Here is a 13,696-nt window from a genome sequence, read left to right on the forward strand (position 1 = left end):
TAAGAGGGTTGTGTTATTGATAATATTGATTTGTTATAAACAATAAATACCTTAACTCCATGATTTGTTATAAGAGGGTTGTGTTTTTGATAATATTGATTTGTTATAAACAATATTACTAATAGTTGTAGGTATCATCATTACACTTATTATTAACAAAAGTGCACTTTTAAAGCATAGAAAACACTTTCATCAAAACTAAAATGATACAAAATATACTTTAAACAACAATAGTCAAATATGTATTTTGGTAGGGATGTAGAAACTACTTACATAGATTGAAGCCCACAATTTTCAATCTACAAATCTACTTCCCATACTTAAGATGACTTTCTGCATTGGATCTTGAAGTGAAAAAAAAAATCTATGTTAAATGAACTCAACTTGCAAAAGTACCTTGAACTAAGAAAAGGCATAGGCATCACAAGCTTCTTTTGGAGAAGATATCTTGTTATTCAACTCCCACAAAGAGGTCTCTATCATATAAGAAAACACCGACAATAATGTGAAAGTACTTGGTGTTCTTTTACTATTTCTATTATATGTTGCTTCTATTAGTTGTTATTTTGTACTCTTGTGTGTTTGAGAACCTTTGATCATTTTATTAATATATTATAGCAGAGTACTATCTCTGTTTTGGCCTTATTGTTGAGGCCTTTTTGAGTTTCAAATTTAGTATCTTAACATACTCCTATTGTCTACCTATTAAGTTCTCTTTTACTTCTCAAAAACCAACCTAAGTCTTAAAAACTAACAAATATGTACAATGTATTCTTAAAAAATGTTCTTGTTTTAAGAATTCAACCAATAACTCAAATACCTTTTAAAGAAATGTGAAAATGGGGAGGAAACAAACATAACTAAAAAACAAATTTGTTATCAACAACCTAAATTATAATTCATAAATTTTCCAGTTTCTATCTATAGGCTCGTGATGTCAGACTCTAAAGTTACTTAAAATGTTAGTTTTAATACTATGACTAACTTCAAGAATTTTATGTATATTACGAATATCTAAACAGTATATCTATCGTAAATGTTATCAACAAGTTCATTTAATCGAGATGTCTACATCAACATCATATTGATCAAAAGTATGATCCCACATCAGGAAGCAGACAAATTTAAAACTATAAATAAATTGAGAAATTTCAAACTCAAACTCGAAAACGTAGGATAAAATAGAATTTTTTTGGAGTTAGTTACAATAGGCATCAAATTGTATAAGTCAGTCTCAAAAGGAGACTGCGGTAGGATAGAAATTTCCAAACAACATAAATGAAAAGGTGATTTTCTTTAAATTAATTTATAATCATGTTTACCAAACACTAAAAACAGTTCAGATTCCCACCTAATCAATGATTATACGTAGGATAAATCAAAAATCAATCCCAAACACAATCTTAAAATGTTCATACCAATCTAAAAACATCCACAGCTGATGATCCCATTCCGGAAAGCATAAATGAAACTTGACCATAAACATTCCAATTAGAAATCTTGATTTCTCAAAAGAAGAAACGGAACCCTTCCTCTAGAAACTTCAAATTGCTTAACTAACCATCGAACTTACAAGCCTAGTTTGAAAACGAGAGGAAGGAATTGATGAATTGTTCAAACATACCATTCATAAACAGTCCTTTTTAAAAAAAGTGGAAATATAAGGTTTCTCATAGATAAAATGAAAAGAGATGCACAAAGTATAGAAAATCTAGGAAATACAAAGTTGTGAATATTGCTATGAATTCATACGTTCACTCTTTCGACCCTGCGCATTTCATCTTTGAGTAGAGATAAATGTGCAGCTGAAGTCCAATGGATGCAATCGACTGGACTGGCGAGGGAGGAGAAAATATTAGTCAATGCATCAGGCAGAATTTAAAGCCTGAATATAAAAAATCAGTAATTTAATAGGCTGACAAATATCCGATGAAAGAAGAGTAACAGCGCAAGGTACTCTAACCATTCTTCAAGTAGCGCCGATTCTGTCGATGGGAAACTGAAGGCCGGCTTTGACAGAGCGAGAGACAAGCTTCTTCTTAGGATCGCCACCGCCTATTCTGCTGGTGAAGCCTTTCTTCGTTTGAGTGGGAGGTCTCTCGACGTACTTCCTTCTTGCTTCACACTAGCACAGGACAGTGGGGTAAGAAGAAGAAAACAAGGATTGACTTCGCCGTGCAACCTGGAAGAAGAAATCGTGGTCTGCGGGTTTTGAAGAGTTGAAAGGGTTTGCGTGAGATAGGACTCCAATTTTAGGGAAAATTGAACTAAAATTTATTAAAGTAAAATTATTTAATGTTTTTACCTTTTATGACAATAAATAACTGTCTATTGGGTTTCTTAGCTTGTTTGAAAACTTTCTACAATTGGGCTTTCTACCGACTTGTTTGTTCTTTTCTTTTTTTTTTTTTTTGTTTGTCGAAATCAATTATATACTTTTTGTACTGATTTGGATTGGGTGCAGATTATTTCTATTCTTGAGTTGTTTACTTATTCTTATCTTACAATGTGGAATAGTTGAGTTGTTTTGGTCTAGGTTAATGTGGAATTGTTGTAGATTAATGTGGAATAGTTGGGGTGTCTTAGGAGGCTTTTCACATGTTTTTGCATGCTTAGGAAGCCTTTAAGTACTTATGTATCATCTCGCACATTCCAAACTTTTCATTACGTTTTTCGAAATCAAATTTTTACCTCTCTTAAGTCCTTTGGAATGCTTTTATACATGTTTAGAAAGCCTTTTAGGTACTTATGTATCATCTCACTTAAATCTTGCACACATCTCGCTCATTCCAAACTTTCACTATGCATTTCGGAATCAAATTTTTATCCCTTTTAAGTCCTTTGGAGTGTTTTTATGCATATTTAGTAAACCTTTTAGGTACTTATGTTTTATCTCGCACACATCTCACACATTCCAAACTTTCACTATGCATTTTGAAATCAAAATTTTGTCCCTCTTAAGTGCTTTGGAGTGTTTTTATGCATGTTTGGTAAGCCTTTTAGGTACTTATATTTTATCTCACACATCAACTTTTACCTATGGGTTTTAAAATCAATTTCTTTCTCTTTTAAGTCCTTTGGTGTGCTTTAATGCATGTTTAGGAAGCCTTTTAGGTATTTATGTATCATCTCACACTTTCCAAACTTTTACTACACGTTCCAAAATCAAATTTCTACCTCTATAAGTCGTTCTGAGTGTTTTGAAATCAAATTTCTTCCTATCTTAAGTCCTTTTGAGTGCTTTAATGCATGTTTAGGAAGCCTTTTAGGTAATTATGTATCATCTCACACACATCTCACACATTTCAAACTTTCACTATGCATTCCAAAATCAAATTTCTACCCTTTTTAAGTCATTCGATGTGTTTTTATGCATGTTTGGTAAGCTTTTTAGGTACTTATGTTTTATCTCACACATATCCGCACATTCCAAACTTTCACTATGGGTTTTGAAATCAAATTTCTACCTCTTTTAAGTCCTTTGGAGTGCAATAATGCATTTTTAGGAAGCCTTGTAGATACTTATGTATCATCTCACACACATCTCGCACATTCCAAACTTTCACTATGCCTTTCGGAATCAAATTTCTACCCTCTTATGCCCTTTTGAGTATTTTTATACATGTTTAGGAAGTCTTTTAGGTACTTATATTTTATCTCGCACATTTGAAACGTTCACTATACGTTTTGAGATTAAATTTCTATCCCTCTTAAGTTCTTTGGAATGTTTTTATACATGTTTAGTAAGTCTTTTAGGTCTTATGTTTTATCTCGCCCACATCTTGCACATTTCAAACTTTCTCTATGTGTTTTGAAATCAAATTTCTACCACTCTTAAGTCATTTGAAGTGCTTTTATGCATGTTTAGTAAGTCTTTTAGGCACTTATGTTTTATCTCGCACGCATCTCACACATTCCAAACTTTCATTATGTGTTTCGAAATTAAATTTCTACCCCTTTTAAGTCCTTTATAGTGCTTTTATGCATGTTTAGGAGACCTTTTAGGTACTTATGTTTTATCTCGCACAGATCACACATGGCATAGAGACTTTAAATTGTTTTTCATTTGTTCTTTTTTTTTTATCAGGCTTTTGTTATGACATTGACATTGAATAACAGGCCCATGTACAAGATTAAGTCATCTCATCATTTCCAGGCTCTTATAAGTTGTTTGTCTCATTTAGAAAACACAACTAGTAATATTAAGGCCAAACTCAAATTGGATCAATTAGCCTTATTTAGAAAAATAATATTCGCCCACTTTTTTTGATATAAATATCGTCTTCGATGGGCTACTCATCCATTACTTCTTGTTAAGGAACATGGAAAATGAAAGAAAAGATCATATAAGTTTCTTGTTATGGGGTGTTGTGTGTACTTTTGGTAGAAGGGAGTTTAACATTGTAACTGGTCTATGGGGTCCCAAAAAAGAAGTCTATTCAATCTGTTGGGAATACTAGATTGATAAAGAAGTTCTTCAAAGACAAAAAGTCCATTTATGTAAGCGAGTTAGAAGACACATATTTGGAATATGATGGTGACGACGATGATATGGTCAAATTAACTTTGGTGTACTTTATAGAGCTATCCTTATTAGGAAAAGATAGGAAAACCAAAGTGGACCAAAACTTTTTAAAAATTGTTGATGATTAGGAAACATTTGATAGTTATGGTCAGGGTAGGATTGTGTTCTGACGTGCGTTTATTGCTTAAAAAGAGCCTTGGACATGCAACATGCCAAGGGAAAGAGGAAGTTCACTAAGACGAAATATGCATGTGTTACAGGTATGCTTCTTTCTACTTCAAACTTATGCATATAATCATGGGAGTTCCTTCTGTTTTTCATTCTGGGGCATTTCCTAAACTACACCCTTCTTTTTTGTTTGTCGAATGGGGAATAGGTTTGGGCATATGGGTATATACCAACCATCATTGGATGTAGTGTAAAGAAAGTAAATGATGATGTCATACAATGTATGCTGAGGTGGGTGTGCCAACAATCAACGAAGTCCCATACTACACAAAGTTAGGTGTTTGAGTCGCTAATAGTAAGTAACAAACAATAGTAATTAACTTGAGGATCGCATGACTTTATTCCTTTTTGTTTGCCCTAAATACATTTGCTTTTTCTCTTTTTAGTTGATTATTAAGAAAGTCATTGAGATGATACCTGAAGAGGAGCGGTTGAGAATAAATTCAAGCGAACATTTTGACGAGCTCCACCCATTTAACATTGTTAATACGAAGAATGGTGGTTCAAAAGAGCAGGAGAAGTTAGTTATGACAAAGGTGACTTCAAAAGAGTAGGAAACAATAGTCGAAGTTTAAGATGAAAGAGACTATTAGGAATCTTGACGATAAGGTTTGAATTGAGAAAACTGGGACAAAAATTCTTACTCGTTTGGATTCAGGCGTCACCAAGACAGAACCATTTTCCAATCAATGACCACACGTTTGAGCCGCATGTAGGAAGTGTTTACCTCTCTACTCCATTCACAATTCTAACTAAACGATCTACGACATCAACAACCACTACCTTTCAGTCTCAACCATTCGTTTATGATCCCCTGCACAAAATATTTGACACCATGTTAGATAGACTTAGAGCTTGGATTACAGACAATGAGGTATGTGACACATTTTATGGGAAAAATCGAAGATGTTTTTCAGTGACTTGTTTATGTGTCGCTAGGGGTTGGCTAATGAGGTAAGGGCTTTTCTTATTAGAGATAGTTGCAAATATAGCAATTATATTCAAAATAATTAAGTATATAGCAACATTTAAAAAAATTGTAAATATAGCAAAATCTATCACTGTTAGAAGTCTGTCACTGATAGACCATGTAGTAAATGTTCGTCTGATAAACCATAACAGTCTATCGACGATAGAAGTCTATCACTAATAGATTTTGCTATATTTGCAATTTTTTAAAAATATTCCTACATACCTAATAATTATTCTAAAAATTATTAACCATTATAATTATCCTTCTTATTATTTCTGTAATTATAATTTGTGTTTTTTTTTTTTGTGATTGTTATGACTACATTCAACAGCATCTCATACATTTAATGCTTACTTTTGTTTCCATTAGCATTTGGATGTACCTTTTCTTTTCATTCGCTTGAAGTTTAAGGCAGCCAGTACACCTTTTACACAAAACTTCACAACTGTAAACACAATATTTATGGTTTGTACTTATAACGATACTTTATGTATGTTCTTGCATTTGAAGGTTGTCTTCTTGTATGTTCTTTTATTGTCATGGTTAATCTACTTTATGTATGTACTTGTAATGCTTATATTTTTTCTTTGCAGCAAATTTTAGTTTCGAAGTGATCTGGATACAAATAATGTATTAAAGAGAATCATCCATTTGACTGGAAGGAAGAGTATCGGTTGGTTGATCATGTCCTACTTTAGAAAGAAAATTGACGTTCCAATTATGGACCAACGCTCCTATGTATTGAATTTTCTTGTGGAATTTATAGGAGTTGTATATCATGTATATTGTGAAATCTAAACATAAATAGTTATGGATAACAATCGTGTAGTTATGGTAAACGATCGTGAACCGTATGGTAAGCAACCGTTAACCATAATTACGCGTTACTTACCATAACTACACGATCGTTTACCATGGTCAGCACAATCATGTAGTTATGGTAAACGATTGTGTGGCCGATTATGTATTACTAAAGTATATTATTTAAAATAAACTATATGATCGTATATCATGATCTAAATAATCATGCATCATTCATTTAGACTGTATTACACGGTCGTATAGCATAATTTATAAACCCATGGTCCATTTCAGATAGGTCACCCCAAATAGTTATATTATAAATACATAAAATATACTTTACAATTTTTATTCGATTCTTCAACCACACTTGTCTTTGGTGACTACATACTAGAAAAAAAAACAAGAGCAAAAAATAAAATAAAATAAGGTGAAGGCCAAAGGGACCAATAAATCTAATTGCAAAAGAACTCTTTCCTAGCTGCAGGGTCTAATTTAGTGACTAATCTTCTATACGATCATTTAACATCATACACTATCATTTAGCTTTCTATACAATTGTTTACCCTCCCATGTTATCATTTAGCTTTCAAACGATCGTAATTGGTTATCCTCTTACACGATCATTTAGCTTTCTATACGATTGTTCAATATCATACATGATCGTTTACCCTCTTATGCGATTGTTTAGCTTTCAGACGATCGTAATCGTTTACTTTGTTACATGATCGTTTAGCTTTCTAAATGTTTCTAACAATTTCTTTCAAGTGAAATTCAAGATTAGTTCTTCCCTGCCATTCCCATGGGTTCGATACCTCGACTTGCCGGTATACTACTATATTAGTTAGTAAAGGTTTTACAAATTACTTTTTGACAAAAGTGAAACTTGGTAAGCCATCTACCCTTGTTCCTGTTCTTTCCAATAACAACCTCATTTTATTTTCTAATACCATTAAAGTGATCTTATCAATACATTTTTGTCACACATATTCTTTACTCCTATCACCACATCACCATGCGGAGGAATTCATTAGAAGATAAGAATGTTAGTTGGAGTTGATGTGACATGATAAGGCTGCTTTTGATGCCGAAATATGCAAAAGAATAGAAGTATCCCGCTTAAAGTAACCTATATATACCTCCATCTCTACCATGAGAAAGAAGGTCTGAATGGACCAAAAGCTAGAGAGCTTTGGGAAGGTTGTCTCCTTCAGAGTCGACGAAAGAGAATAGCTCTTTCCCTTTTGTAGAAGTTCTTCTCCCCTTCACCCTCTCTCCGATCAACTTATGAGTGAGAGCTTAGAGAGTGATTAGAGAGAGAAACCCCGAACCATTACCCTAACTTGTAAAAGAGCCAAGGAATGCTACACAAGGCATTATGTAGCTCGAATCCCTTCTTTACTTTTCATTTTTATACTTTTAATGTAATATTTTAACTTTTACATTTCCAGGGTCTGAAGGCCTACATCAATCAATACATTGCATCTTTATTCACTGTCTTTTTGTCACTTCTTTACTGTTCATCTTGTTGAAGTGTTATAAGTAGTTTAAATTTATGATAAGTGCTTTATACGAGATATGTGAGACACTGATCTTGACTTACCCTTTACGCGACAAGACTCTGTGTGGCGGAGGCAGTCTACACGATAAACAATGGGGTTTTTATTGGAAAGTGTGACGTGAAGAACTGTTAGGCATTAGGCTCACTTCACCCTAAGATTGTGGCATAACGCCTAAGTCGGTGGTTGATTTGACCTCGCTGCCTAATCCGAATCCAGGATAAGGATTTGGCACAAATACGTGGCACCTTGTAAATGGACAACCCTCGCCACCAGTCAGAAGTTCTCATTTCTGCAGGAAAAAATTCCACTCGAAAGGCTTATAAATAGGTGAAACCCTACCATTGTGGAACTGCTTCCACCTTACAAAAATATAATCAATATGCAGAATAATGCTCAAGAGAGTAAGTAGTAAGGACATAGCTAAACGTGGGTTGAAAGGAGTTTGAGAACAAACTCCATTATGGTGATTGACCTCCATCGTTTATGTCCCGAAAAGAGAACAAGTGTGGTGTCTTGACTCCAAGAGGTTGTCCACCATAAAAGACAGACAATGTGACTCTTATATATAAGAAAATCTTGATAGTTATCACCTAATTTACCTTTATCATTTGTATCCCGAAAGGTGAACAAGTGTGGCGTTTAAGCATCGAGAGGTTGCTCGCCTTAATTAGAAGTTAAGTGATGTCTATCGCATCAAGGACTGTTGTATGGCATAATTGCCAACGACATCGACACCTTCCTTCACCTTTCATTATTAAAAGTTAGTTCACTCTCTATATTCACACCATTCCATATTACCTTCTACAAAATATCTAGTGTAAATAGTAGATTCAATACATACATGAACACACTTACACTTCATACTGTATAGATATTTATACCGCTTGGAAGAAGTAAACATTATAGATAAGATTGGTTGAAATTCCCTATATTCGATCCTAGCTTATCCAGAAAACCTATCGCTTTGCTTACACTTGGACAATTGATAGAAAAACTTATACTCAATGCATATGAAGTAGTTACACATGGAAAGGATGTGTACCTTTTATTGCACGATCCTCGACAGAGACACAGAGAGCATATTGCATGCAATGACCATGTCTTATCACGTAGCATAATCGTAGACATAGAACCTCAATAGCACAACAATGAATTTATTATTAAGCAAATGAGAGGTGCGTTAACGATTGTGTATCCTATTGTGCAGGGTTTATTCTTACCCTATTGATTCTGCGAAGAGAAGATTGACACATTTTAAGCTTGAAAATAATTTAATAACTTCATCAATAATTTTCTCGAACATCTCGATATATATAAATACAAGTAACACTTTAAATGAAACAAAAACTCAAGCTTCAGAACTTCAACGAGTAACAGCTCAACAGTTCGTCTTTTCTTAGCAGCTTTTTCACCTAGCTTGCTTGAGGAAGGGAAATTTAAAACATAAGCCTAATGCTTAGAGAATGATATTTTAGGCAAACCTTTTGGGCAATACAAGCATACAATAAAAACTCTCATTTTCATAAATGTCTTAACGCCTCATCACATGTTAAATAACACAAATCACATTAGCCTTTACTTTTTTCTCTCGCTTAGACATTGAACTTCCTCAACGCATGACTACTGTGATGACTCGTTTCATTCCAACTTTTGAGGAAATTGTCACAAGGTGCAATCCTTGTAAGTATTTTTTTAGGTTGTATTTAAACATTGATTGGGACTGTGGATTATTTTGGATGAGCGCGTGGTGAGACACACTCAATGTTATTTTAAGTTTGGAAAGCATAGAAGTGTGAGTTTCTCCTATTTTCCAAGTGTGGTTAGTCTGTTTTTCAGGGGAGACTCTACCGAAATATTTATAGAATTTCTTGAAAAATGTTTTATTAATCTTACATTTGTAAATGAATATTTTTAAAGAGTAAATTCACACCATAATCTAAGTTAGAGGGGAAAACTTAGAATGGGTGTGACACTTAGCTACAAATTCAACTATCTAGGCGCATACCTGGCGACCAATAATAAGCTTTCAGAGTTCTATACATCTTAGCACTTTCAGGATGCATCGCAGAAGCTAAATATGAGCTTTTTCTAAGATACTTTCCTTCAACGCCTTATTATGAGAAACACATAATATCCTTTCCTTTAGAATGTGTCATCACTTCTGAATGCATAATTTGATTGTCTTTCACACCTCACTTCTTTCACCAACTTCCTTAACACGGGATCTTCAGGTTGTAATTTGATAATCTCTTATTCTAATGTGGGTTTAACTTGAAATCGAGCTATCAAATCCCCAACTGACCCTGCGCTCAAGATGGCCTTACAATTTCTCAATTCTCTTACAAAACTAGCTTCCTTTTACTTAAGCTTTTTCTGCTCAATGTTTCAACTGCTACATTAGCTTTTATGGGATGGTAGGTGATAGTGCAACCATAGTCTTTGATAGGTTCCATCCAATGCCTTTGCCTTGAATTCAATTCTTGCTAATCAAATATGTACTTCAAGCTCTTGTAATTAATGAAAATGTTACACTTCTCTACAAATAGATAATGCCTTCAAATCTTCAATGCATGGACAATGGTTGCCAACTCTAGATCGTGTGTTGGGTAATTGTGTTCATGAAACTTCAACTATCTGGATGTATAGGCTATAACTTTCCCTCCTTGCATCAGAACACATCTTAGGCCTTGGTGAGACGCATCACAAAAGAATTCAAATTATTTCCTTAGTATAGCTAATGCGAGAATAGGTGCAGTAGTAAGTTTGTGTGTTAACTCTTAGAAACTCTTTCTGCATTCATGCATCCACTCAAATCTCATCACTTTCTTTGTAAGTGTCGTCAGAGGAAGAGCTAGTTTGGAAAATCCTTCAACAAAAAGCCTGTAGTAGCCTGCAAAACCAAGAAAGCTCCAACCTTTAAAAATTGTTTTGGGACGTTACCAACTTTCAATGGACTCAACTTTTTGTGAATCTACTTTTAATCCTTCTGAAGATATGATGTGTCGAAGGAACACTACTTGGTTCGACCAAAGCTTACACTTATTAACCTTTGTGAACAACTTTTCTTCCCACATAGTTTGTAGTATAATCCTTAAGTGTTCTACGTGTCTTATCGCTTCTTGTGAATAAATTGAAATGTCATAAATAAAGACAATGATAAATTGATCCAAGTAACAATGAAACACTCTATTCGTCAAGTTCACAAAAGCAATTGGGACATTAGTCCATCCAAAAGGCATCACTAAGACCTTATAATGCCCATAACGCCTTATAAAGGTCGTTTTTGGTACATCTAATTCCTTGATCCTTAGTTAATGGTAGTCAGAATGCAAGTCTATTTTTGAGAATACTGAAGCTCCTTTTAGTTGAAAAAAAATATCATCTATTCTTGGAGAAAGATACTTGTTCTTGATTGTCACTTTGTTCAATTGTCAGTAGTCAATACATAGCCTCATCGATCCATCTTTTTTTCTACAAATAAGGCAGGATCTCCCCAAGGTGAGGTACTAGGTCGAATATAACCCTTCTCTAGAAACTCTTGCAATTGGTCCTTTAACTCCTCCAGCTCACTTGCTGCCATGCTATAAGGAGTTTGAGAAATTGGTGTAGTTTCAGACACAACTTCAATCGTAAATGCAACTTCTCTCTTTAGGGTAATCCATTCATTTCTTTTGAAAACACGTCCAAGTAATCACAAACTGTAGGTAAACTTATTGGATCGTTCCTTATTCCTTGGGTATCTACTATGAGGGTACGGTAAGCGATATGCCCCTTCTTTATCATCTTCCTCACGTTAAACACTAATATTATACTTGCTAATTCCACTTTTCTCTCGCCTACAAAATTGACTTCAAATTTTCCTGGATCCCTCAATAATACCTCCTTATTGAAGTAATTCAGTATTGTATGATACTTCGTGAGGAAATTTATTCCCAAGATCATGTCTAACTCATCAAACTCAAATAAGATCAAGTCTACGACGCGACATTCTCAATTCTTATCTTGCAATCCCTACATACAGACTCTATCATAAACACCTCGCCTGAAGTCGTGCTAACCAACATTCCACCTTCTAAAGATTCTATCTTATGGTTTAGAGACTTGACATGTGATACAGAAATGAAAGAGTGTGTAGCTCTAGAATTAATACACTCTAGAGTAGGAAAGTTATAAATTAGTAACAAACCTGTAATCACATTCAAACTGTTCCTGGCCTCATTTTGCGTCATCATGCAAACCTTCTTTTAGAACTTTGGTCTCTCAGGTCCTTTGACTTCACTGGTCCTTCTACAACTTCACTTGGATGATAGGGTTGGTTGACAGGTTATGACACAACCACTTGGATATTCTAAGCTCCCAAGTTAGGACAATATCTTACAAAATGTCTAGGTTGTCTATAGTTGAAACAAACTTTTGGAAAAACAGGTCTTCCTTTGAAATTTGAACTTGGCCCACCTGTCTACCATCTTTGAGGGACATCATCTGCCTACGCTGAAGCATTTTCTCTCCCTTGACCTTTTCTCTATCATTGAAAACTTCCTCCATAACTCATTCTGGATCCGGATGGGGCATGAGAATGAGTTCTGAAATTTTCTATCGACTGAACACCTAACTCTAAACGCCTATTCTCACTGCATTATTCGCCACCTCACGTGCTATTAATATTATGGCCACATGGACCTTCCCTTGCATTTTTGTTCTTCTCTTTCTTTATCAAGCTTCTTTCAACTCGCATGGCAGCTTCAACTAGTTTAACAAAGTCTGGCCAGTCCGTGTTGGCTATCACTAGAGTCTTAATTTCCACCTTCAATCAGTGCTCAAAACGCTTGCATTTGTTGGTCTCATTAATCACAAAGGCTAAGGCGTACTTGGCTAATTTAGTAAATCTTTTCTCATGCTATATGACGGTCATGTCGCTTTGAACCAAACTCATAAATTCATTCTTCTTTGCATTGGAAAAGGAATGAGGATAAAACTTGTTCTGAAATGCTTCTCTAAACTCCTCCCATGTAACAAAGCTCACTCCGCCTACTTTTGTCGCATGGAGAGTCCATCGGTTCTTAGCACTACCTTGCAATAAAGTGTTGCTAATTTTACTTTTCCTTCCTCGAGGCAATTCATCACCCCAAAACATTTCAATTAGGCTCAACCACTTCTCCACGTTAGCTAGATCGGTGGTCCCTTCAAAGGTCATTGCTCTTGACGCCTTCAACCTCTCAATACTAACCCTCTTGTCCACAATAGAGTTTGTAGGCATAAGATGATCAGATACTCTCTGAGCAAAGTGATTAAACATGCTTTTCTCCACATTTTATCCATTAGAGTTATGTGAGTTACAAGACATCTCATCAGATCCTTGCTCTCGATAAGTGCTTCTAGTAGTTGAAACATCTACTGATACTTGCCTGCCTCACCTTGGCCTTCATCATGGTGCCATAACTCCTATAATGCATCAATACATTAGGCATTCATACTATCGCACGACTCTCTAAATGCATAAATCTAAGACTTTTTTCGAAGAAGTTATGCTCTGATACCAACTTGTCACGTCTTGCCCCAAATGTCACCTTATACGACCAAGTGGAGATGTAACCACCTAGACATTCT

The sequence above is a fragment of the Cucumis melo genome, chromosome 6, assembly GCF_025177605.1.
Source record: "Cucumis melo cultivar AY chromosome 6, USDA_Cmelo_AY_1.0, whole genome shotgun sequence".
Classification (NCBI taxonomy): domain Eukaryota; kingdom Viridiplantae; phylum Streptophyta; class Magnoliopsida; order Cucurbitales; family Cucurbitaceae; genus Cucumis; species Cucumis melo.